Raw genomic sequence first — 25,285 nt, 5'->3', positions numbered from 1 at the left:
TACAGATGGGATGCAGAATTAATAAATGCTTGCCTTTTTTCAGTTAACAGAGCAGAAGAGACCACTGCTTTGCTGAAAAGTATTATCCCAGAGCACCCCCTTATGGTAAAATGCACTAAGGAAGTAAATCCATGGGAAAAAAAAAATCACAAAGTGTTTTGATCTCAGGAGACAGATGCTGCTTTCCTACTCTTAAGAACGTTTCACCTTTTTTTTTTTTTTTTTTTTAAAGAAACAGGGTCTCACTGTGTCACCCAGGCTGGAGTGCAGTGGTGTGATCATAACTCACTGCAGCCTCGAATTCCTGGACTCAAGGGATCCTCCTGCCTCAGCCTCCTAAGTAGCTGGAACTATAGGTGCATGCCACCGTACCTGGCTAACTTTTCTGGGGGGACGGGGGTAGAGATGGGGTGTTGTTGTCCAGGCTAGTCTTGAACTCCTGGTCTCAAGCAATCCTCCCACTTAGGCCTCCCAAATCACTGAGATTATAGGCATCAGCCACTGCACTTGGGTTGAACCCTATACTCTAGATCCACTCAGTCATGGCAAACCTAAACTAGCATAGTTGTTAAATTCCTGATGAGCTTAATTCACAGATGGATTTCTTCTACCACCAGCTGGACTTGAAGTATTTTGTAAAGTGTAATTTTTCATTAAACCATTCATACCCACTTAACTCCTCTTGGATGCCACTTCATAGCCAGCTCATGTTATGAACACTGTATGAACTGTTATTCACTAGTAACAGTAAGCTGTTATTCACTAAACAGGATCACTGATTTCTATTGTTAAGATCATCAATGGCCATAGCTGTAAACATGGTTCTCTGGAGGATTTTTGCTGCAGCTGGAAAGACAAGAAATGAGATAATAATTCTGACCCAAGCAGGCAAACATCTATAATAATTTAGCACATCAGGAAATTCACACATAGCTTCTTTTTTCCTGTTACATTTTAACACATTGTTTAGACTTTTCAAGTGTTCTGTATGTCTTGAGAATAAATCTCTATGTTCTTGTCTTATTCAAAAAAGGCATCAAATTTAAGCATGCTTGGACAGCAACTAGTATGATAGAACTTGGTTTACTAGCATATTTAAATGCTAATAAAGATAATAATATTAGATATTGAGTTCCCCTATTTCTTTGAGAAAAGCATCCTAATTATTAATCTACAATCGCCTTATAGTGAAGGCACAGTATCAATCCCACCATAGCAGGGTTCCTAAAAGGTCAGCCCTAGCTAAGGAAGTCTGAGCCTTACAGAGTTAAATGTGGTCTACATGTTAAATATGGGATCAACACCAGCAGTGGTGACTTGAAAAACAGTCTCACAGGTACAAGACTAAATATCAGGATACAGGGGGCCAGGGCAGGAGGGACTGCTATTAGACAAAAGACGCAAACCAAATATCCAAACCAGGCCAGGTACAGTGGCTCATGTCTGTAATCCCAGCACTCTGGGAGGCCAAGGCGGGTGCACTCGAGGTCGGGAGTTCGATACCAGCCTGGCCAACGTGGCAAAAACCCCATCTCTACTAAAAATACAAAAATTAGCCGGGAGTGGTGGTGCATGCCTGTAATCCCAGCTACTTGGGAGGCTGAGGTGGGAGAATTGTTTGAACCTGGGAGGCAGAGGTTGCAGTGCACCAAGATCATAACACTGCACTGCAGCCTGGGAAACAGAACGAGACTCCTTTCAAAAAAAAAAAAAAAAGAGTTCCCCACTGTAAGAGTGAGCCAGTTGCTGCCAGGGTTTGGGTCCTCATGACCAGAGTTGGAGCAGGGTATCTACCTCAAAGCATCTAGGAGTAAGAACATTCTGAAAGGTAAGTCCAAGTTCTTAAAGAGTTCTAAGAATTCATTTGGGGTAATCAAGATCAGTGCAAGTCCAAATGGCAGGAAACATTATCTAGAGCAAGAAAAGGAACCAGGGTGGACACACCCTGGGCAATACATGTGAATGGATCTTGTCTTTTTTTCCTGGTTGTTGAGTTGGGTTGCATAAAAGGTACAGAGTTAGGGTGAGAAAGAAAAACAGAGACTAAAAGATTGAGAAACTTTCATTTCCTTATAATCTCCTTTCCCCACCTATATATACATAGACACAACTACTAAGCACAGTGCCTTGCACATAGAAGATACTCAATAAAGAGTTGTTAAATTTTATTTTATTTGTTTGAGACAGGGTCTCCCTCTGTCACCCAGGCTGGAGTGCAGTGGCGCCATCTTGGCTCACTGCAGCCTCTGCTCCTCAGGCTTAAGCCATCCTCCTAACTCAGCCTCCTGAGTAACTGGGGCCACAGGCAGGGGCCACCACACCCAGCTATTTTTTTGTATTTTTCGCAGAAGCAGGGTTTCGCCATGTTGCCCAGGCTGGTCTCCAGCTCCTGAGCTCAAGCAATCAGCCCACCTCGACCTCCCAAAGTGCTAGGATTACAGGAGTGAGCCACTGTGTCCAGCCACATTTTTAAAAATAACTTAAAACAAAAATCAATGTCACTGGCCAGATGTGGTGGCTCACACCTATAATCCCAGCACTTTGTGGGGCCAAGGCAGGTGGATCACTTGAGCTCAGAAGTTCGAGACCAGCCTGGCCAACATGGTGAAACCGTGTCTCTATTAAAAACACAAAAATGAGCCGGGAGTGATGGTGCACACTTATAATCCTTGAGCCCAGGAGGTGGAGGTTGCAGTGAGCTGAGACAGCACCACTGCACTCTAGCCTAGGCGACAGAGTGAGACTCCATCTGAGAAAGAAAAAAAAAAGAAAAAAAGGTCAGTATCCCCTAGAGTTCCATCATTATCAATCATTGACTTTCTTATCTTGTCACTGGGTGATCTCTCACCTTCACTTGTATTTTTCAAGTACCTCTCTTACACTAATGACAAAATCTCTATCTTCAATTCTAACCTCTTGCCTATTAGGTTCACCTGGATAACCTAGAGGTAACCAGATTTACCACCTCCCAAGCGGAATTCATTAACTTCAGTTGTGACTTCCTCCTCCAGACCCTCCTCAAGTATTTGTGAATCACTCATTCATCCAGTTAGAAATCTGGAAGTCAGGCCAGGAGCAGTAGCTCACGCCTACAATCCCAGCCCTTTGGGAGGCCGAGGTGAGGGGATCACCTGAGGTCAGGAGCTCTAGACCAGTCTGGCCAATATGACAAAACCCTGTCTCTAAAAAATACAAAAATTAGCCGGGCATGGTGGTGCTTGCCTGTAATCCCAGCTACTCTGGAGGCTGAGGCAAGAGAATCGCTTGAACCCGGGAGATGGAGGTTGCAGTGAGCTGAGATCACACAACTGCACAGCAAAACTGTCTCAAAAAAAAAAAAAAGAAATCTGGAAGTCATCTTGAACTCTTCTCTTTTACTCACCCCAACAAATAGTTACCAGATGCCATCATTCTGAGTCCCTGTCTCTCGAAATCAACCCATCTTTATCCCCCCTGCCACTATCTTAATTCAGGTCCTGATTTCTTTCCTGGATTACTGTGATAACATTTCAATATTGCTGCTTCTAGCTTCCAGCCATCATCCCCATCCCAGTCATAATCTGCATCACTTGGGGACTTTTCCAAAAGGCAAATGTTTATGTTGCTTTCCCACTTAAAATCCTTCACTAGCTCCCACCAGTTATAAGAAAAAAACCCCTAGATGCTGTAGCATGGCATAAAATCCCAGCCTGGTCTTTTTCTCCATTCATGCATCTATCCAACAAATATTTCTTTTTGTATAAACATTATATCACATAAATATTTATACAAGAGCACCTTTTGTACTCCAGACACTGTGCTGATCACTGGGGATAAAGTGCTGAACCAAGGCCAGGTGCAGTGGCTCATGCCCGTAATCCCAGCACTTTGGGAGGCCAAGGCAGGTGGATCACCTGAGATCAGGAGTTCCAGACTAGCCTGACCAATATGGTGAAACCCCGTCTCTACTAAAAATATAAAAATTGGCCAGGCATGGTGGTATGCATCTGTAATCCCAGCTACTCAGGAGGCTGAGGCAGGAGAATCACTTGAACCCAGGAGGTGGAGGTTGCAGTGAGCCGAGATTGTGCCACTGCACTCCAGCCTGGGCAACAGAGCAAGATTCTGGCTCAAAAAAAAAAAAAAGAGTGCTGAACCATACAGACCTGGTTTTTGCCCTTGTAGTTCTCAAAGCCTAGTGTGTCCTAGAAAGGAATAGAAACCCAGTCCTGGAAAGGAATGGAAAGCTGTCTTAGGGGGCTTTACACCTTGGTTCAGAGCTGAAGGATGAGTAGAGCATTAGCCAAAGAAAGGAGGCAGAGGGAACAAGCATATGCAAAGGCTCAGAAAAGAGGTGATCTTGACATGAGAAGAGGAGAAAGAATTAAGACTGGAGAGGTAGACAAGGATAGAATCATACAGGCCTGGAACTCAGCTAAAGGTGTTTGGAGTTAGTCCTAAAGGTCATTCAGTAGGTTTAAGTGAGAGAATAACTTAATCAGATTTGTGTTTTAGAAAGTCACTCTAGCTGTTCGATGGAGAATGGCTTGTGCATGAGAGGCAAGACTGAAAGCCTGCAGAACAGATAGATATTTAAAGGTAGAACCAATAAGACCTCGTGATAGACTGGATGAAGGAGGGAGGAGTGAGGAAGAGAGAGAGGCAGCTTGAATGGCCTCCAGGTTTCTGGCTTCAACAACTCAGGATGTGGCACCACCATTCTTCAAGATGGGAACAGAGGAGGAGGCAGTTATTTTGGGCATGGTGGAGAGATGATGAATCCAATTTTGGACATATTAGTTTTAGGTTTGAGGCACCTATGAAGTCATCCAAATGAAGATGTCAAGTGTTTTATACAAAGGTCTAAAGTTCAAAAAACCAATCTAGACCAGAGATAATAAATTTGAAAGTCATAGTCTCAACTACTGAGGAGGCTGAGGTGGAAGGATCATTTGAGCCCAGGAGTTGAGGCAACAGAGCAAAACTCTGTCTCTTTAGGAAAAAAAGAGAGAGAGAGAGAGAGAATCAGCTATTTTTTATTTATTTTTATTTTATTTTTTGAGACAGGATCTCACTCTGGAGTTGCCCAGGCTGGAGTACAGTGGCACGATCTCAGCTCACTGCAACCTTCACCTCCTGGGTTCCAGAGACTGTCATGCCTCAGCTCATAGCTGGGACCACAAGTATGTGCCAACACTCTGCTAATGTTTGTATTTTTAGTAGAGACAGGGTTTCACCATGTTGGCCAGGCTGGTCTCAAACTCCTGTACTCAAGCAATCCACCCAATTTGGCCTCCCAAAGTGCTAGGATTATAGGCGTGAGCCACTGTGCCCAGCCTAAGAGTCAGCTACTATTGATTTGAATAAGAATGCCAAAAAAAGTACAAAAATGAAATAAAGACAAAGATCAATACAAGGTTAAAGCTGGGCAGAGAAAAGAGAAATAAAAATTGATTTAGACTGGAGATAGGGGTTTGGAAATCAATCAGCATAGAGATGGTAATGGAAGCAGTCAGGTAAGCATATGAGTGAGAGCTCTCAGGAAGAGTGTATAGAAAGCAGAGAGAGGAGCTAGCACACAGCCCTAAGCTACAGGAAGAACTCAGAAGTAGGTAGAAGAGAAGCCCTCAAAAGAAACTGAAGCAGGCCGGGCGTGGTGGCTCACGCCTGTAATCCCAGCACTTTGGGAGGCTGAGGTGGGCTGATCACAAGGTCAAGAGATCAAGAACATCCTGGCCAACGTGGTGAAACCCAGTCTCTACTAAAAATACAAAAATTAGCTGGGCATGGTGGTGCAAGCCTGTAGTCTCAGCTACTCGGGAGGCTGAGACAGGAGAATCGCTTGAACCCGGGAGGCAGAGGTTGCACTGAGCCAAGATGGCACCACTGCACTCTAGCCTGGCAACAGAGCGAGACTCTGCCTAAAATTTAAAAAAAAAAAAGAAAAGAAAAAAGAAACTGAAGCCATTGCAGTGGCTCATGCTTGTGCTCCCAGCACTTCAGGAGGCCAAGGCGGGAGGATCCCTTGAGCCCAGGAGGTCAAGACCAGCCTGGGCAACATAGGGAGACCCTGTCTCAAAAAAAAAAAAAAAAAAAATTTAAGTAGCAGGCATGGTGGTGTGTGCCTATAGTCCCAGCTACTTAGGAGGCTGGGGCAGGAGGATCACTTGAGCCGGGAGGTTGAGGCTGCAGTGAGCCATCATTACGCCACTGCAATCCAGCCTGAGTGACAGAGTGAGACCCTGTCTCAAAGAAAAAAAGAGAGACTGAGAAGTAAATGGAAATATAGAAAGAAACAAAGAGAACTTTATCTCTGAACATTTCTACATTGTACTGATTCCAGCCATACAGAGCTGCTTTTGGTTCCTTGTCTGTTTCATTCCTCCACTATGCTTTTGACAGGGTAGTCCCTCAATCTAATAAATTCAAACACCTAGTCTTTCCCCCAGCACATTTCTTTTTCTTTTTTTCTCTTTTTCTTTTTTGAGACTGAGTCTCACTCTGTTGCCCAGGCTGGAGTGCAGTGGCGTGATATCGGCTCACTACAACTTCCAAACCCGGGGTTCGAGCAATTCTCCTGCCTCAGCCTCCCAAATAGCTGGGATTACAGGCGTGCGCCACCATGCCCAGCTAACTTTTATATTTTTAGTAGAGACAGGGTCTCACCATGTTGGCCAGGCTGGTCTCAAACTCCTGACCTCAAGTGATCCACTCTCCTCGGCCTCCCAAAGTGCTAGGATTACAGGTGTGAGCCATTGCACCCAGCCTCCCTCCAATACCTTTTTAAAGACATTTCTGCAATGACCTGTGTTGTCCATTAAAGTAGCCACTAGCTGCATGTGGCTACTGCGTACTTTAAATGTGGCTAGTACAACTGAGGAACTGAATTTTTAATTTATTTGAATGAATTGAAATTTAAATAGCCACATAATGGCTAGTGGTTACTCTACTGGACAACACAATAGCCTGCACAAATGTTCATTCCTTTCTGATGCTGCCCCTCCCCCTTCTCTCTCCCCAGGTAATCACAGCATTCCTGGGTCCCTATAGCACTTGATTGAAGAGCCTGTCAGAATCCATCAAATCGTATGCAATAATTTATTTGCTGGAGATGATACTAAAAATAAAACTACCTCTCAGACGTTTTATGAAGATTAAAATAAATGTTTAGCCCTCAGCTGGAACTTTAATAATATTAGTTTCCTTCTCTTCCTCCCACCTAAAGTCCCACCACTCAGAACATAAAATGTGGAATATTCACTCCATTGCTTTTACCTAAAATTACATCATGACTTCAAATTATTCTTACTGCTTATTATTTCAAAGAGACGGTTTTTTGTCCCCCAAAATCAATCCAGTGGGTTGGTCTATTCATAACCTAATCCTTGATCTTTCTTTAGAGAAATGTTAGTTCCAGGGTACTCAAAGTCTCTTGAAGCCACTTTGAAACAATGATGAATCTTGCTTCATTCAAATGTAGCCCCTTCATCTGCCCCAGACTTGGCATTGAAGCTGACCTTTTGCAGCCAAATAAACTTCAGTGCCCAGCAGATCTAATTTCAATAATCTGTCCCTCTACCCACAATTGACAGCTCCTTATTCCAGAATTTTCTATAAACTACCAGGAAAGTCCACTAGAGGTCACTTTACTGCCACATGCAATGAATGGGAATGTTGGAGCTCCACTTCCTCTAAAAAGGCTATGAATTAACAGAGTGTTGGTGTTGATGTTCTAGGAAAATATGAGAGCCAGTTGGAGAGTAATTACATATTCCCATGCCATGGCACACAGTGCTCCCAGATTTTCTGATATATGAGGCTGAAAATTATGGGAAACTGAGAGGAAATCAGATTATTCCATCTCAAAAGCCACATTCACTACTGAGGTCTTCATACTAGATCAGATCTCAGAACTCCAGAAGTACGCTAGCGCAGGCAGGAATCCTAATTTGGAGACAGTACATTGATGGGTATCAGAAGGTCTGTGAGCCTCTAAAATTGTGTGCATTTTTCTGAGGACAGAAAGAACCTCAAAAAGGTTTAAAAGATGAGAAGGTCTGTGAACCTCTAAAATTGTGTGCATTTTGCTGAGGACAGAAAGATCCTCAATAAGGTTTTAAAGAAGAGGGAGAAATCTGATTCAGGGCCATCTGACTCAAGGCCACCATTGGAAGAGCACTTTTTTATCTTTAAATCTTTTCTGACACGGAAGAAAATTCAAGGAAAAATCTGGACTGAGAAATCCCCTCCAACTCTAAGACATCTTGTTAGTCAGAGACAGATCAAGGTACTGGTAAGCCCCAGTTTTTGTTTTTGTTTTTGTTTTTGTTTTTGTTTTTGTTTTTGTTTTTTTAGAAAGAGGCTGAATGGCGGAACTGAAAGGCTAGCAAAGCCTCAGCACTCACCACCAAGCTAAAAGGAACAGAATAAATGATAATTGTCAGTAGTTAAGGCAGAAAACAAAAGGAAGATAAATGAGAATGGCTCACCAGGACCTGAAACCCCAAGCACTTGGAACAAATGGGGATCATTGACATAGAAAAAGGGGTGAGACCCCCCAGTGTGATGCAGATTTGTTTGAGGCTGGGTGACCAGCCCCAGAGATAGGAGTCCTCACTGGCCAGCCCTCCCCTCCCCCGCAGCCCAGCGCGAGTTCACAATTTCTCTTCCTTCCGATGGCAGTCGGCTCCTAGGGAATTAAACTGATCAAAATGGAAAGCTTGGGTGAGCAGAGCCTGCCACCACCCCGAGCCTGATAGTTCAGAATAGTCTAAACTGAGTGGACAGGCAATGCTGAAGGGAAAGATAATTCGGGGAACTGCGATGTATTTCTGTTCCTTTAGAAATGGAAGGTTTGGGCTTTAATGTGAACTCAAGCCATTTGGGGGAAGTTTGGAGTTTAGGATGATTTGAAGAATAAAGCTCTTGTTTTTGACTGACTGTTATTTCAGATCTTACCCATCTATCAATTAAATCTGACTTATTAACAGTATCTGGCAAAAATTCTGTCCGTTTGAGGATGGTGTGTGGTATCCTTGTACCTAACTATTCTCCTTAACCTTTTGGGAAAACGACCATATCCTTTTGTCTTAGCACTGGGCCCCCTCAGGACTTGCAAGGCTTTTTTTTTTTTTTTTTTTTTTTTTTTTTGAGCCAGAGTCTCGTCTCACTCTGTCACCCAGGCTTGAGTGCAATGAAGCGATCTTGGCTCACTGCAACTTCTGGATTCAAGCGATTGTCCTGCTTCAGCCTCCTGAGTAGCTGGGATTACAGGCGCACACCACCATGCCAGGCTAATTTTTGTATTTTTAGTAGAGACGAGGTTTCACCATGTTGGCCAGGCTGGTCTTGAACTCCTGACCTCATGATCCCCCCTCCTTGGCCTCCCAAAGTGCTGGGATTACAGGTGTGAGCTTCTGTGCCCGGCCAAGGACTTGCAGGGCTTAAGGAGAGAATTGTGTTTTCTATTATGTCTTAAAAGCCAGCAAACTGTAAATCCTAGAGAGGAATCATTTTCAGGAAACTAGAGACGTAGTCCAGCCTTGGAGTAGCTTGCCATCCATACAGTCTTAAAGGTACTATCAATTTCTTTTTAAATCAAAGGATCAAACAGGCACCACTGTTTGTAAGGACTTGGGGAAAAATGAGCCCAATTGATACTTCTTTTCAAGCAAGTAACATCTAGCAAACTACACAAGCAAATAGGAACAAAATCAAGACAACACAAAACTGATTCCAGCTCCAAAACTAGTTCTGTGCCCTTCTGAAGTTTCTTACCTTTACCACAAATATTCCATGTGATCTGACACGCAGCATATTACAGTGAAAAGAGCAAGGACTTAAAGCCAAGGCATTCATCCCATGGGAATTTTTAGTTCTAATGCCACTGTAGCCACTTTCTAGCTGAGTGATTTTAAAGAGTTATCTAACCACAGATTCCTCATCTGTAAAATGGGGATAATAAAATCTAACTTGTAAGGATTAGGGACATTGTAGATGTCCAACAAATGGGGTGTGTGCATGCGTATATGTGTAAATTACCTCAGCCTCCCTCTGAGATGAGAGAGTGAGATAAAATACAGTGTACTAGCCCAGGCACAGTGGATCATATATGTAATCACAGCACTTTGGGAGGTTGAGGCAGGAGGATCGCTTGAGCCCAGGAGCTGCAGACCAGCCTGAGCAACATGGAGAAACTCTGTTCCTACAAAAAATTCAAAAATTAGCTGGGCATGGTGATGGGCCACTGTGGTCCTAGCTACTCAGGAGGCTTTGTCTTTAGATTGCTTAATCTTCATTTGTTTTTATTATAACAAAAATAAGCTTTGTTTAGAAGTCCGTTGGACAGCCAGGTGCAGTGGCTCACACCTGTAATCCCAGCACTTTGGGAGGCTGGGGAGGGAGGATCGCTTGAGGCAGGAGTTCAAGATTAGCCAGGGCAACCTAACGAGACCCCATCTCTACAAAAATTTAAAAACAAAATAGCAGGGCATGGTGGGGCTCCCATGTAATCCCAGCCACTCAGGAGGCTGGGGTGGGAAGATCACTTGAGCCCAGGAGTGTGAGGCTACAGTGAGCTGTGATGGTACCACTGCACTGCAGCCTGGGTGACAGAGCAAAACCCTCTATCTGGAAAAACAAAAAGATTCTTGGTTGGTGATGTTTCCTCAGAAATCAAATCCAGTTCTGACCCTAAGCTGCATAAGACATATGCAGGGGAGACAAGGAGAAAGTCGTTTGTTCAATGCAGCCTTGGAGGGCAAACATAGGCCCAGAGGGTAAATATCACAATGAAGCAAATTTTGGTTTTCTCTAAGGGAGAAATTTCTAATAACAGGAGGAGGTTACTAAGTCACCAAATCCTGGAGGAAACAGCTCTGCCTAGGTATCAGGAAGCTAAGTAACCCACTGTGGCTCAGTCATTTCACCCCCAACTTCAACTTTCCCAACTGCAAAATTCAGACTAAAGCTTTTATCTTTACTGTTTTGGGTGCCAGTGCTTACCAGGACACTTCCTGTATCACTGAGTGTACAGAAGAAATTGATATATGACCATCAATACATTTCACATCAAATAAAGATAGAGGAAATGAGGATACAGTTCAGATCAGGAAGAGGAAGTAAAACCTTGTTTATAAACCAGTTGATCCCCACCTGCATCCTTATAATGAGTAGTGTAGAGAACACATACATCTCGGTCTCTTTTTTACTTTTTTTTTTTTAGAGACAGGGTCTCACTCTGCCACCCAGCTGGAGTGCAATGGTGCAATCTTAGCTCACTGTAGCCTTGATCTCCCAGGCTCAAGCGATCCTCCCATCTCAACCTCTCAAGTAGCTGGGACTACAGGCGTGCCACCATGTTCAGCTTTTTTTTTTTTTTTCTTATGTTTAGTAGAGACGAGGTCTTGCTATGTTGCCCAGGCTGGTCTCAAACTTCTAAACTCAAGCAATCCTCTTGCCTGGGCCTCCAAAGTGCTGAGACTACAAGCATGAGCTACCATGCCCAGTGAGAGCACATACATTTCTCTTTCTCCCTGAGCCCTTTCTCATCTGTTATTCTGCTCATTCTCCAAGGTCATCAGTTAAGGAGTAAATTATGGTAGAAGAGATTCTATAAATTATGATAGAAGAACATCTCAATCAATTTGGACACCTTAACATGTAAGTCAGGCCGGGTGTGGTAGCTCACGCCTGTAATCCCAGCACTTTGGGAGGCCGAGGCGGGCGGATCATGAGGTCAGGGGTTCAAGACCAGCCTGACCAACATGGTGAAACCCCGTCTCTACTAAAAATACAAAAATTAGCTGGGCGTGGTGGTGGGCGCCTGTAATCCCAGCTACTCAGGAGGCTGAGGCTGGAGAATTGCTTGAACCCAGGAGGCAGAGATTGCAGTGAGCCGAGATCGTGCCACTGCACTCCAGCCTGGGCGACAGAGCGAGACTCGTCTCAAAAAACAAAACAAAACAAAACAAAACAAAACAAAAAACCCATTATTTTCACAAGTAGATACATTGGGGGGTGAGAAGTTGTAATAACTATTCCACAAAAAAGTCACTTTCATGCCATCTATAAGGTAAACTATAAAAGAACAATGGCTGGTCATGAGAAGACTTGCTTTCTAATTCCAGATCCGATGCTTGCTGTGTGGCTTCAGACAAGTCACTTAATACTATAATTTCCTCAGCTATATAATGCTAAGTATGAAGAAAGAGGATCTATATGAAAATCCTTTGCGAGGTAGAAATTGCTCTGCAATGAAAAACATCATTACTAATGCATAATTCTTCTTTTCCTCATTCTATTTATATTGGAATAATGCCATTAATATATCTTTGGGATAACTCATAATTCTCTCTTCCCTCCATTGATTTATTCATGAGATGACTGAGGGCATTTTGGTAGATAAATAAAAGACAAGTGACAATAACCTGTTACAGGATTAAAGCCAAATGGCTGTGAAAAAAAGGGTACATTAAATGATCAAATCAAAGACTATACATTTGCTATTTGTAAGACAAATACTGCATCTTTATGGGTTTTCAGATCCATCAGTTAAATAACAAAGTAGTGGTATAACATACTCAAGAGGTTTAATATAACATTAATGAAGGCTGACAACCATGAAAACCATTTATCATTGTATTTAAACCACTAATTTCAGATGAAATTTAAAACACTTAATTCCTAATTGTTAGCACTGACATGCCAACAAAAATCTTAAGGAAATATTTTGTAGCTAGATCACACCATTGTTACACATTTGCTTGAGAAAACAAAGTATGTATGTAATTAAAGTATGTAACTAAATCCTACCTTATCATTATAGTGCCTTCAATAATATCCACTCTGCCAAAAATTGAACAATCTATAATACATAGTTTAACTGGAAATTTTTATTGTCATCTGTCAAATTCTGAGACTATACTTTTTGATGTAGTGTATGTGGTTAGAGCATTCTCTGAATAAATCCAAGGTTGCATTGCCATTCTTACAGGAGCCACTTAACTTGAAAAGGGGGGAAAAAAAATCAGTGGCATATCACAACTTGCTATCTAGCCACCTTCTCTGATTTTGGTGAAAGTGACTCAAAGGTGACCAGATAATTGTAAATGGACAGCCTGGGTAGAAAAATTACTTGAAATGGCATCTTTCCAAATGTACAGTACTTCCCAAAACTACAGATAAATGGAATAAAACAAAGTCTAGTTAATCTAAATATAAACAACATAGTATGCTGTGATCCAGTTAGAAAAAAACTTTTTCTTCTTTTCCGTTGCAAAATCTAACATTTCCCAGAGCAGATCCTGTTCTGGTGTGTGAATTTGAACCCGTTGATTAAATTTTGAGCATGTTTCCTCAACTGTAAAATGGGGATAATAATACCGATCTCCTAAGGGTTGCTGTGGAAATTACAGTAAGCAGTGAAGGAAAGCTGACTACTAAGTAAAAGGAGTAACAGTTACAGTAGGAGCAGCAGCAGCCACAGTTCTCATTCTGTCCGGATGCATCCAGGATGATGTATGGTCTGACAGTGAAAATGAAGAGAATGTTTCAAGAAAAGAAGCACGATCAGCGTTGGCAAATAGTGAAGTAAAATCAGTGGCTTTTGAATTTGACAAGAAAGGAATTGTTGGTAGCTGTGTTTCAAGAGAACATTTCCAAAGCAGTAAGAGGGGAAGCCTCAGTGTAGGCAGCTAAGGAAGAAGCAAACGTAAAGAAAATGGAGGCAGCGGCCGGGCGCGGTGGCTCACGCCTGTAATCCCAGCACTTTGGGAGGCCGAGGCCGGCGCATCACGAGGTCAGGAGATCGAGACCATCCTGGCTAACATGGTGAAACCCGGTCTCTACTAAAAATACAAAAAATTAGCCGGGCGTGGTGGCGAGCGCCTGTAGTCCCAGCTACTCAGGAGGCTGAGGCAGGAGAATGGCGTGAACCCGGGAGGCGGAGCTTGCAGTGAGCCGAGAGCCAAGATTGCGCCACTGCACTCTAGCCTGGGTCACCGAGCGAGACTCCGTCTCAAAAAAAAAAAAAAAAAGACAGAAAAGAAAAGAAAAAGAAAAGAAAATGGAGGCAGCAGGTATAAACCGGAGGTTTTCAACATTTTGTATTCACCAATAACTATTGTAGAGTCATGATTTTAAAATATCAGAGAAAGGCTGGGCGCGGTGGCTCATGCCTGTAATCCCAGCACTTTGGGAAGCCGAGGCGGGCAGATCACTTGAGGTCAGGAGTTGGAGACCAGCCTGGCCAACATGGTGAAACCCTGTCTCTACTAAAAATACAAAAAAAAAAAAAAAAAAAAAAAAAGAGCCGGATGTGGTGGCGCACTCCTGCAGTCCCAGCTACTTGGAAAGCTGAGGCAGGAGAATCAGTCAAACCCAGGAGGTGGAGGCTGCAGTGAGCTGAGATTGCACCACTGCACTCTAGCCTGGGTGACAGAGTGAGATTCTGTCTCATTAAAAAAAAAAAAAAAAAAAAAAAAAGAAGAAGAAGAGAGAGAGAAATGTATGTTTCTGAACTTTTTTTGTTTTTTGGTTTTTGGTTTTTTTTGAGACGGAGTCTCGCTCTGTCGCCCAGGCTTGAGTGCAGTGGTGTGACCTCGGCTCACTGCAAGCTCTCCCTCCCGGGTTCACGCCATTCTCCTGCCTCAGCCTCCCGAATAGCTGGGACCACAGGCGCCCGCCACCACGCCCAGCTAATTTTTTTGGTATTTTTAGTAGAGATGGGGTTTCACCGTGTTAGCCAGGATAGTCTCCATCTCCTGACCTCGTGATCCGCCTGCCTCGGCCTCCCAAAGTGCTGGGATTACAGGCGTGAGCCACCGCGCCCGGCCTGAACTTTTTATTAAAGTTCTCATTTACAGAAAGTTACAGGATTGAGAAAAATACGACTGAGACCGTCTTATTGCCATGGCTGTAAGTCATAAACAAGAAAAATATTCCATTAGTGGTTGACAATATATAAAACTATTGAGGATATATTTTGCTATCATTATTACTACAGAGCCCATTGATAATTAATACAAACTGGTAAGTGAAGTCGGCAGGGGGAGGCAAGCCATATCTCTAAGTAGATTGGAGATTGAAAGAGAATGCATTTAGGCCGGGTGCGCTGGCTCACGCCTGTAATCGCAGCACTTTGGGAAGCCAAGGTGGGCAGATCACGAGGTCAGGAGATCGAGACCATCCTGGCTAACATGGTGAAACCCCGTCTCTACTAAAAATACAAAAAATCAGCTGGGTGTGGTGGCGGGTGCCTGTGGTCCCAGCTACTCGGGAGGCTGAGGCAGGGGAATGGCGTGAACCCAGGAGGCGGAGCTTGTAGTGAGCCGAGATCGCGCCACTGCCCTCCAGCCTGGGCGACAGAGCAAGACTCCGTCAAGAAACAAAAGAAAAGAAAAGAAAAGAAAAGAAAGAAACAAAGAAAGAGAAAGAAAGAGAAAGAAAGAAAGAAAGAAAGCATTTGTAGTGACTGATGAAACACAGTATGCCCACTAGATTACTGCTATACCACTGAAATCTGCTAATACACTTTTCTCATTGATGACGTAAGGAAGAAGAGAAATAATGTGGTTGAGACAGGAAGCAATCGGCCAAGCAATTTCTTTCAAGATATGGATAAATATGCATGCTTAAAAGCCGAAGGTAAGGGGCCAGCGAACAGGAAGAGAACGCAGAGAAGAGGAAGGGTATCTGCTTGAAGGTGATGTCTGTGTGTGGGGCGGGGGAGAGGAGGAAGGGGGAAAGCTTAGCAACAAAGTATCTCATGTATTAAGACAGCATAAGTCTTAATTCAGTAACAGTAGCAACTCCATATATTGAGTACCATTACCATATTAAAACAGTGTCAAATATCTGTCTTATGCATAGTAACAGGTAGTGCTTAAAAGGTAATTCACATTTTTTTAAAGTCTGTTTTATCGTCAGAACATATGTAATTCACATTTGATTTTTACTGGTGTAAGTATAAATCGCAAATTAAGTAGTAACATCATTTATTCACCTTTTGGACTTCAAAATATACCTCAAATTCATGGGACATTCATAGTTTACAAAAGCTTTCACAGAATCCTCACAACTTTGTGAATCTGCAGAGTCAGTTGAGTCTCCCAGGCTGGAGTGCAGTGGCACATCTCAGCTCACTGCAACCTCCACCTCCAGGTTCAAGCAATTCTCCCACACCAGCCTCCCAAGTAACTGGGATTATAAGCATGTGCCACCAAGCCCAGCTAATTTTTGTATTTTTAGTAGAGACCAGGTTTCGCTATATTGGTCAGGCTGGTCTCAAAATGCTGATCTCAAATAATCCGCCTGCCTCAGCCTCCCAAAGTGCTGGGATTACAGGCGTGAGCCACCGTGACCAGCCTATAATTTTCATATTAAGATAAAGAAATTGAGAGTCATGAAGTTTAAATGACATGTGTGAGGTTACACAGCTAGGAAATAGGAGAGCCAATATGCAAATCCACTGCTTTGAAATATCCCCTCATTCTTCCTCTCTCCATTCCTCCAGCAATAAACTCTGATTTTCCCCACTTCAGCTAGCACCCCTGATAGAAAAGACGAAAACAGTAAGATATCAGCAAGACATAAAAATCAGGTTATTCCCACTAGTCAGAAAATAGATTTTAGCCTGTAAAAAAACTTCATTGATTCAAGACTAACATGTAAATCATCTCTGATTGCACTATATCCACAGGCTTAGCAAAGGGATCAACCAGAATCAAATAGAGTGAATCTGCATTCATGTATTAAGTCTCTACCCTGTGTAATATATCTATCAACATGTCAAGTTATCTTTGAAATTTTTAAATATATATTGTTATATTTTAACACATATATTAAATTATTTTTAATTTGCCAATACTTTATTTTGAATTTTTGTATCATTATTGTCGAGTAAATTGGTAAATAATTTACTTTTCTGGTAGTTGTATTTGGCCTTTTAAATTAGCCAGGCGTGGTGGTTCATGCCTGTAATCCCAGCTACTCGGGAGGCTGAGGCAGGGAGAATTGCTTGAACGCAGGAGATGGAGGTTGCGGTGAGCCGAGATCGCACCACTGCACTCCAGCCTGGGTGACAGAGCAAGACTCTATCTCAAAAAATAAAATTAATTAATTAATTAATTAAATGTACACGAGTTTCTTCATGTGAATTAGGAAGCTCTTTTACCTCACTCTATTATTTGTATTTATTTGTGTAGCTTAGAAATGTCCATGCTTTGGCTGCAGAAGATCTTTTTTGGCATTCTTCAATTCTTCTTCTGTTGATGATTTATATATTGGTGTCCTACATTCATGGCTCTGAGCTTTTCACTTATGATTTCCATTAATAGGTTTTCTTTGTCTTTGCTATTCTTTTTTTTCTTTCCTTTTTTCTTTTTCAACTTTTATTTTAGATTCAGTGGGTACATGTACAGGTTTGTTACCAGCGTATATTGGGTGATGCTGAGGTTTAGGGTACAAAGGATCCTATCACCCAGGTACTGAGCATAGTAACCAACAATTGAGTTTTCAGTCCTTGGCCCCCTCACACCCTCCCCCGTCTAGTAGTCCCCATGTCTACTGTTGCTTTTTTTTTTTTTTTTTGAGACAGGGTCTCCCTCTGTCACCCATGCTGGAGTACAGTGGCGTGAACTTGGCTCACTGAAACCTTCGGCTCCCGGGTTCAAGCGATTCTCCCGCCTCAGCCTCCTGAGTAGCTAGGATTACAGATGCGTGGTACCACAGCCCGGCTAATTTTTGTATTTTTAGTAGAGACAGGGTTTCACCATATTGGTCAGGCTCCCGACCTCAGGTGATCCGCCTGCCTCAGCCCCCCAAAGTGCTGGGCTTACAGACGTGAGCCACTGCACCCGGCCTTACTGTTGCCATCTTTATGTGAATGAGTACCTGATGTTTAGCCCCCGCTTATAAATGAGAATATGCAATATTTGATTTTGTTCCTGAATTAATTCACTTAGGATAAAAATAATTTGAAGAAAGAAAAATATGCACATTCAAATTTAACCATGGCTCTGTAACATTTTTAATAAGCAAATTTTCACATAAGTGATAATTTGTAGAGGATTGTAATCCTAAATGCATCTGTTGAACCTTAAAAAGCAGTTAGATTACATAATCAAGTAGGGGGGTAGTTTTACCCATAAAATGCTTGCCTATAAATTAAATTATGAATATGGCTTTGAGGAGTAAGTAGGCAATCTTACTCTGACTTGTCAGTTGCTTATTTATTGATAGCAAGCTATGGAGAAGCGTAAATGTATTCAAGGATGCATAAATCAGAGTTACAACTTGAGCACCAAAGTTCTCCCAAAAGACAGGTTGGTGAACAAATTCCTTCCCCTTTATTAACACTTATATCACTATTTGCTAGGTACCTTATACATACTGTCTCATTAAATTTTTCACCATACTCCTGGCTAAACAGATATAGAACCAAAGCCGTATTTGAGAAAACTGAGCCTCAGAAAAGTTAAATAACTTGGTCTATTAAAACTTGCTTTACCCAATAACAGAATTTGAGATTACCTCAAAACTTTCCACTGAACCATTCTGCCCCCACCCAACGCACCTTACAAGGATGATTGTTTGCTTCAGAGCCAAGAATGACCCTGTTGTAAGAAGATACAGCTTGTTTTTGGGATTCTATTATTTTAGTACATTTTTGGAGTAAATTTGAGCTTGAAAAAAGAAAATAGGACTGGGTGCAATGGCTTATGCCTTTTTTTTTTTTTTTTTGAGACGGAGTCTCGCTCTGTCACCCAGGCTGGAGTGCGGTAGTGCAATCTCGGCTCACTGCAAGCTCCGCCTCCCAGGTTCACGCCATTCTCCTGCCTCAGCTTCCCGAGTAGCTTGGATTACAGGCGCCCGCCACCACATCTGGCTAATATTTTTTCTTTCTTTTTTTTTTTTTTTTTGTATTTTTAGTAGAGACGGGGTTTCACTGTGTTAGCCAGGATGGTCTCGATCTCCTGACCTCGTGATGCTCCTGCCTCGGCCTCCCAAAGTGCTGGGATTACAGGCGTGAGCCACCATGCCCGGCCAGTTTATACCTTTAATCCCAGCACTTTGGCAAGCCAACATGGGCAGATCACTTGAGCCCAACTTTAAGACCAGCCTGGGCAACATAGTGAAACCTAGTCTACAAAAAATACAAAAAAAAGAAAAATTAGGCTGGCACGGTGACATACACCTGTAGTCCCAGCTACTTGGGAGGCTGAGGTGGGAGGATTGCTTGACCCTGGGAGATCGAGGCTACAGTGAGCCATGATCACACCACTGCACTCTGGCCTAGGCAACAGAGATCCTGTCTCAAAGAAAAAAGAAAAAAAAGAAAAAAGAAAAGCGGAAGTTGATCTGCAGCTATCATGCTACCACTATTATAGGGCTTGCCAACTATGGATTTGGGGGAGATACCCCTAAAGCAAATCTGTATATATAAATGAATTCAAGTATCTTTCACCAAGATATATTCAGGTATGTGGGAAAAGTAACTGGTATTGGAAGAAAAAAGTAAGAGAAATTAGTAATTGAGATTCAAATATGCATACATTACTTTTTTCCTATCTTTCAGGGTTCATGGGAAGACAAGAGAGCCTCTGTAGAAACGTTTAGAAAATATTTAATTCAGGCTTTTAAAAAAATTACATGCCTAAATAAATAGTCACTGATACGTTTACGGCAGATCTATTGAGAAGCAGAGATTCTGAGTGTGCTGGACTGTAAGCAACCTAAAGAGAGAGCCTTAATCCTCTTTCTACAGTGTCTGGTAAATTACTAGGCAAGGTGGGGTACAGTGGCTCATTCCTGTAATCCTAGTCCTTTGGGAGGCTGAGGCTAAAGGACTGTCTGAGGCCAGGAGTTTGAGATCTGCCTGGGTAATACAGTGAGACCAAGAACCTATCTCTACAAAAAATTTAAAAGTTAGCCAGTTCTACAACTGTGGTCTACAGGTGCAAGCCTGTAGTCCCAGCTACTTGGGAGGCTGAGGAGGGAGGATTGCTTGAGCCCAGGAGGTTGAGGTTACAGTGAGATATGATCATACCACTGCAATCCAGCATGGGCAAAAGAGTGAGGCTCTATCTCTTAAAAAAAAAAAAAAAAAAAAAATTACTGGCTGGCCCAGTAATTTTTTACAGGATCACGACTGTAATCCCAGCACTTTGGGAAGCCAAGGTGGGCAGATCACCTGAGGTCAGGAGTTTGAGACTAGCTTGACCAACATGGAGAGACCCCATCTCCACTAAAAATACAAAATTAGCCGGGCGTGGTGGTACATGCCTGTAGTCCTAGCTATTCGGGAGGCTGAGGCAGGAGAATCGCTTGAACCCAGGAGGCAGAAGTTGGGGTGAGTGGAGATCGTGCCATTGCACTCCAGCCTGGGCAACAAGAGCGAGACTCCGTCTCAAAAAATAAAAATAAAATAAAAATTACGAGGCAAATAGAATGTACTCAACAAATACTTGTGGCTGGGCACAGTGGCTCACGCCTGTGATCTCAGCACTTCAGGAGGCTGAAGTGGGAGGATCATTTGAGGCTAGGAGTTTAGGAGCAGCTTGAACAACTTTGGGAGATCCCAACTCTACAAAAAATTTAACATTTAGCTCAGTATGGTGGTGCACGCTTGTATTCCCAGCTACTTAGAAGGCTGAGGTAGAAGGATCACTTGAGCCCAGGAGCTCAAGGCTAGAGTGAGCTATGATCGTGCCACTGCACTCCAGCCTAGGTGACAGAGTAAGATCCTGTCTCTTAAAAAAAAAAAAAAAAAAAAAGGGAAAAAAATGAAATAGGAAATACAGCAGTGCCAAGTCATGTGAGCCCTTGTAGGCCACTGTAAAGGCTTTGAGACAAAAAGCCTTTGGAGGATTTCAAGGGGAGGAGTGACATGAAAATGCCTACTGTGTTGAAAACAGAATGTTGATAGATGGTGTCTAAGGCCAAGAGAGGGAGGTACATCACAGTACCTCTGATGATCATGGAACATCACCATAGCTCGTATCTGGATTACTGTGATAACTTCCTGCCAAAAAAAAAAAAAATTAGCCAGGCACAGTGGCATGCACCTATAGTCCCAGCTACTTGGGAGGGCTGAGGTACTGCTGCTGCTACTACTACTACTACTATTAAGGGAGGAGACCACCCCTCATATTGTCTTATGCCCAATTTCTGCCTCCAAAGAAGGAAGAAATAAAAACTAAAAGGCAGAAATGAAATCCACAGGCGGACAGCCCGGCGCCACGCCCTGGGCCTGGTAGTTAAAGATCGAAACCTGACCTAATTAGTTATGTTATCTATAGATTCCAGACATTGTATAGAAAAGCACTGTGAAAATCCCTGTCCTGTTCTATTCCGATCTGATTACCAGTGCATGCAGCCCCCAGTCACGTACCCCCTGCTTGCTCAATGATCACGACCCTCTCATGCGGACCCCCTTAGTGTTGTGAACCCTTAAAAGGAACAGGAATTGCTCCCTCGGGGAGCTCAGCTGTTGGAGATGTGAGTCTTGCCAAAGCTCCCAGCTGAATAAAGCCCTTCCTTCTTTAACTCGGTGTCTGAGGGGTTTTGCCTGTGGCTTGTCCTGCTACACTATAACTTCTTAAGTTATCACGGTAATCCACATAAGAGGTACGGTGCCTTGGACCAAGATGGAAGTAATGAGAAGTAATTGAGTTTTGGATGTATTCTGAAAGTAAAGCTAACAGGATTTGCTGACCAGTTGAATATAAAGTGTGTGAAAAGGAAAAGCTGGGATTTTGGCCTGAGGGTGGAGGTGCCATTTACTGAGATGGGGAAGACTCTAGGAGGAACAAATTTCGGTGGAAATACCAATCTCTTTTTGTTAAATATAGGTAATAGTTTCATAGAGCTACCATAACAAAATCCCACAGACTGGTTTGCATAAACAATAGAAATTGGCCGGGCGCAGTGGCTCATGCCTGTAATTCCAGCACTTTAGGAGGCCGAGGCGGGTGGATCACAAGGTGAGGAGATCGAGACCATCCTGGCTAACAACAGTGAAACCCCGTCTCTACTAAAAATACAAAAACATTAGCCAGGCATGGTGGTGGGTGCCTGTAGTCCCAGCTACTCGGGAGGCTGAGGCAGGAGAATGGCATGAACCTGGGAGGCAGAGCTTGCAGTGAGCCGAGAGCGCGCCACTGCACTCCATCCAGACTGGGCGACAGAGTGAGACTCCGTCTCAAAAAAAAAAAAAAAAAAAAAAAAAAAACAGAAATTTATTTTCTCATAGTTCTGGAGGCTGGAAATCCAAGGAGGTATCAGCAAGTTTGGTTTCTTCTGGAGCCTCTCTCCTTGGCTTTCACACAGCCACCTTCTCACTGTGTCCTCATGTGGCCTTTCTTCCTCTGTGCTCACAAGCCCCTGGTATCTCCTTTTTGTGTGTCCAAACTTCCTCCTCTTAGAAGGACACCAGTCAGACTGGATGAGGGTCCACCCTAAGGGCCTCATTTTAACTTAATCACCATTTTAAAAGACCTTTTCTCCAAATATTTCTAAATCTCGCATCCTGAAGTACTGGGAGTTTGGCCTTTACGTATGAATTTTGAGGGGACAAAATTCAGCTCATAATATTAAGTGGGTTATGTGAAGTGTGAAGTACTTGTTAGATATCCAAGTGGAATTGTAGAGCAAGCTTTTGAATAGATCTGGAGTTCCTGGGAGATGTCCAGGCTGAAAATATAAGTGTTCGAGTGATCGATGTATAGATGATATTTAAGACCCTAAGACTGGAAGAAGTCATCAGTGATCTCACTGATCACTGTGAGCAGAGTGAAGAGAAAAAAATTTAATAACTAAACACTGTAAGAATGTCTAAATGTCATAACATCTAATAAACAGCAAACTTTGTTATGACATTTAGACATTCTTACATCCAGGAGCAATTTTGCAGTGGCTAGGATTTGAGGAACCTAGACAAGGAGACCCCAGAAGAAGAGGAAGGAGGAAATCAGAGGAGCGTGGTATGCTGGAAACCAAGGGAAGAAAGTATTTCCAAGAGGGGTTAATGATGTGTCAAAACATTTGTCACACTGTGGATTTATAATGTGGAGGTCATTACTGACCTCCACAAAGTAGTTTTGACGGCATTTTGATGATGAGAGAGGGTTCAAGAGAGAATGGGAGGAGAGGGAAGCAGAGAATGTAGAAATTAATTGAAAGGGGACCAGGCACGGTGGCTCACACCTGTAATCCCAGCACTTTGGGAGGCTGAGGCGGGGGGATCACGAGGTCAGGAGTTCGAGACCAGCCTGTCCAATATGGTAAAACTCCATCTCTACTAAAAAATACAAAAATTAGCTGGGCATGGTTGAACATACCTGTAGTCCCAGCTACTTGGGAGGCTGAGGCAGGAGAATTGCTTGAACCTGGGAGACGGAGGTTGCAGTGAACTGAGATCGCACCACTGCACTCCAGTGTGGGCGAAAGAGTGAGACTCCATCTCATAAAATAATAATAATAATTAATTAATTGGAAGAGATAGGTCAAGAGAGGGGGGGGTGTGTGTGTGTGTTTAAACATTTGTTTGCTGTTGGTAATGAGTCAATAGAGAGGGAATATTTGATAATACAGAAGAAAAAAGGAAATTGCTCAAATAACATCTTTGAATAAGTTTAAAAATGTGCGATCTAGCAAAAATGGGAGAACTGGCCTTAAAAAGAAGCATAACTGGAAGTGGTGGCCTGTAATCCTAGCACTGTGAGAGGCCGAGGCAGGCAGATCATCTGAGGTCAGGAGTTCAGGACCAGTCTGGCCAACATAGTGAAACTCTGTCTCTACTAAAACTACAAAAATTAGCCAGGCATGCTGGTGGGCACTTGTAATCCCAGCTACTCGGGAGGCTGAGGCAGAAGAATTGCTGGAACCCGGGAGGCAGAGGTTCCAGTGAGCCAAGATTGCGCCACTGCACTCCAGCCTGGGCGACAGAGCAAGACTCTGTCTCAAAAAACAAACAAACAAACAAACAAACAAAAATTAGCCAGGTTTGGTGACATGTACCTGTGGTCCCAGCTACTTGGGGTGCTGAGATGGGAGGATCACTTGAGCCCTGAAGATGGAGGTTGCAGTGAGCTGAGATTGCACCACTGTACTCCAGCCTGGATGTCTCAAACCAAAAAAAAAACAAAAAACAAAAAACAAGTAGCATGGACAGTTAATGCATAGTAACAGCAGGATGCAAGGCTAAGTAGAAGGGCAGAGAAGCAAGTAGTGAGTATATATGGGGATAAACACCCTCTTGCTTCAATTTTCAAAATGAAGAAAGGCTATCACCTGAGCGTGAGGCTGAGAGAAGAACTGTTAAAATGTTGGTGAACGACTTGAAAGTATGAAATAGTCATCTAAGAAAATGGAAGAATACATAAACTAGAGGCATACAGGAAGATTTCCAGGCAGCATGATGGGTTCACTTAAAGTGGGGTCAGTCATCACATCATGGTTGTTTTTTTCTAGCCTCATCAGCCTGCTTGGATGGAGCTGTAGAGCAGGTGGGAGAGTTGAATTTAAAGAGTATAGATGTTTGTCAAGAGAAAGGCACAAGGGAGTTGATGTATGTGTGAGAGTCACTGTAATGATGGATCATAGAATTTAAACACACATATCACTCTCGTAACATTTTCCGCACTGTGCTAAAATTACTGTGTCTTTCCCACTGTTCCCAAGGCAGAAGCTGTGGCTCTTTGGTCCTTTAATCCACAGTTCACAAGCCAGGGATGAATGCACAAAATCCATCCCACAGATGTGTTTTGTTTGACCCACAGAGTGATGGAAAAAAAAATTTGAGCAAATATTTGACAAGTAGTAAGTTTGATATCAATGAATTCATTTACATGAGCTTTTTCAGGGCATTACTACTTAACAATGTATACACAGTCACACCCAGACTGATTCACTCATTTAAATCACCTGCCTGTAGCCGAGTGTGGTGTCACATACCTGTAGTCCCAGCTACTCAGGAGGCTGACAGGGGAGGATCACTTGAGCCTGGGAATTCAAGGCTGCAGTGAGCTATGATCATGCCACAGCACTCTAGCCTGGGTGACAGAGTAAGACCCTGTCTCTAAAAAACTAAAATCAATCATCTGCTTGGCACAGAACGAAAATTCAAATGGTTGGTTTTGCCGAAGAGAAGGGTTAAAAGAAAAAAGAGTCTGGAGAACAAGGTGACCGACAGGTTCGTGTAACTTTTCCTAGGGTTGGCTCTATGAAGGAACATATATTTTGACATGTATAAATGCATAAAACACCTCAGATAACTTTCAAAGGAGGCTGATCTTTTCCCTAGGCA

The 25,285-nt window shown here is 42.9% G+C and overlaps 1 long non-coding RNA gene across 1 annotated transcript in view; it reads right to left on the bottom strand.

Annotated features, from left to right (window-relative positions):
* Positions 1–25,285, bottom strand: part of LOC101153439 (uncharacterized) — a 148,867-nt gene that overhangs the window by 117,791 nt on the left and 5,791 nt on the right. Inside the window, exon 2 of the long non-coding RNA XR_008670227.2 lies at positions 20,946–21,001. This is a non-coding gene — a long non-coding RNA (uncharacterized lncRNA). The remainder of the gene's footprint in view (positions 1–20,945; positions 21,002–25,285) is intronic.

This window comes from Gorilla gorilla, chromosome 10 (assembly GCF_029281585.2).
Source record: "Gorilla gorilla gorilla isolate KB3781 chromosome 10, NHGRI_mGorGor1-v2.1_pri, whole genome shotgun sequence".
Taxonomy (NCBI): Eukaryota; Metazoa; Chordata; class Mammalia; order Primates; family Hominidae; genus Gorilla; species Gorilla gorilla.
The sequence above is the reverse complement of the archived record's forward strand: the minus strand, read 5'-3'. Positions and strand labels throughout refer to the sequence as shown.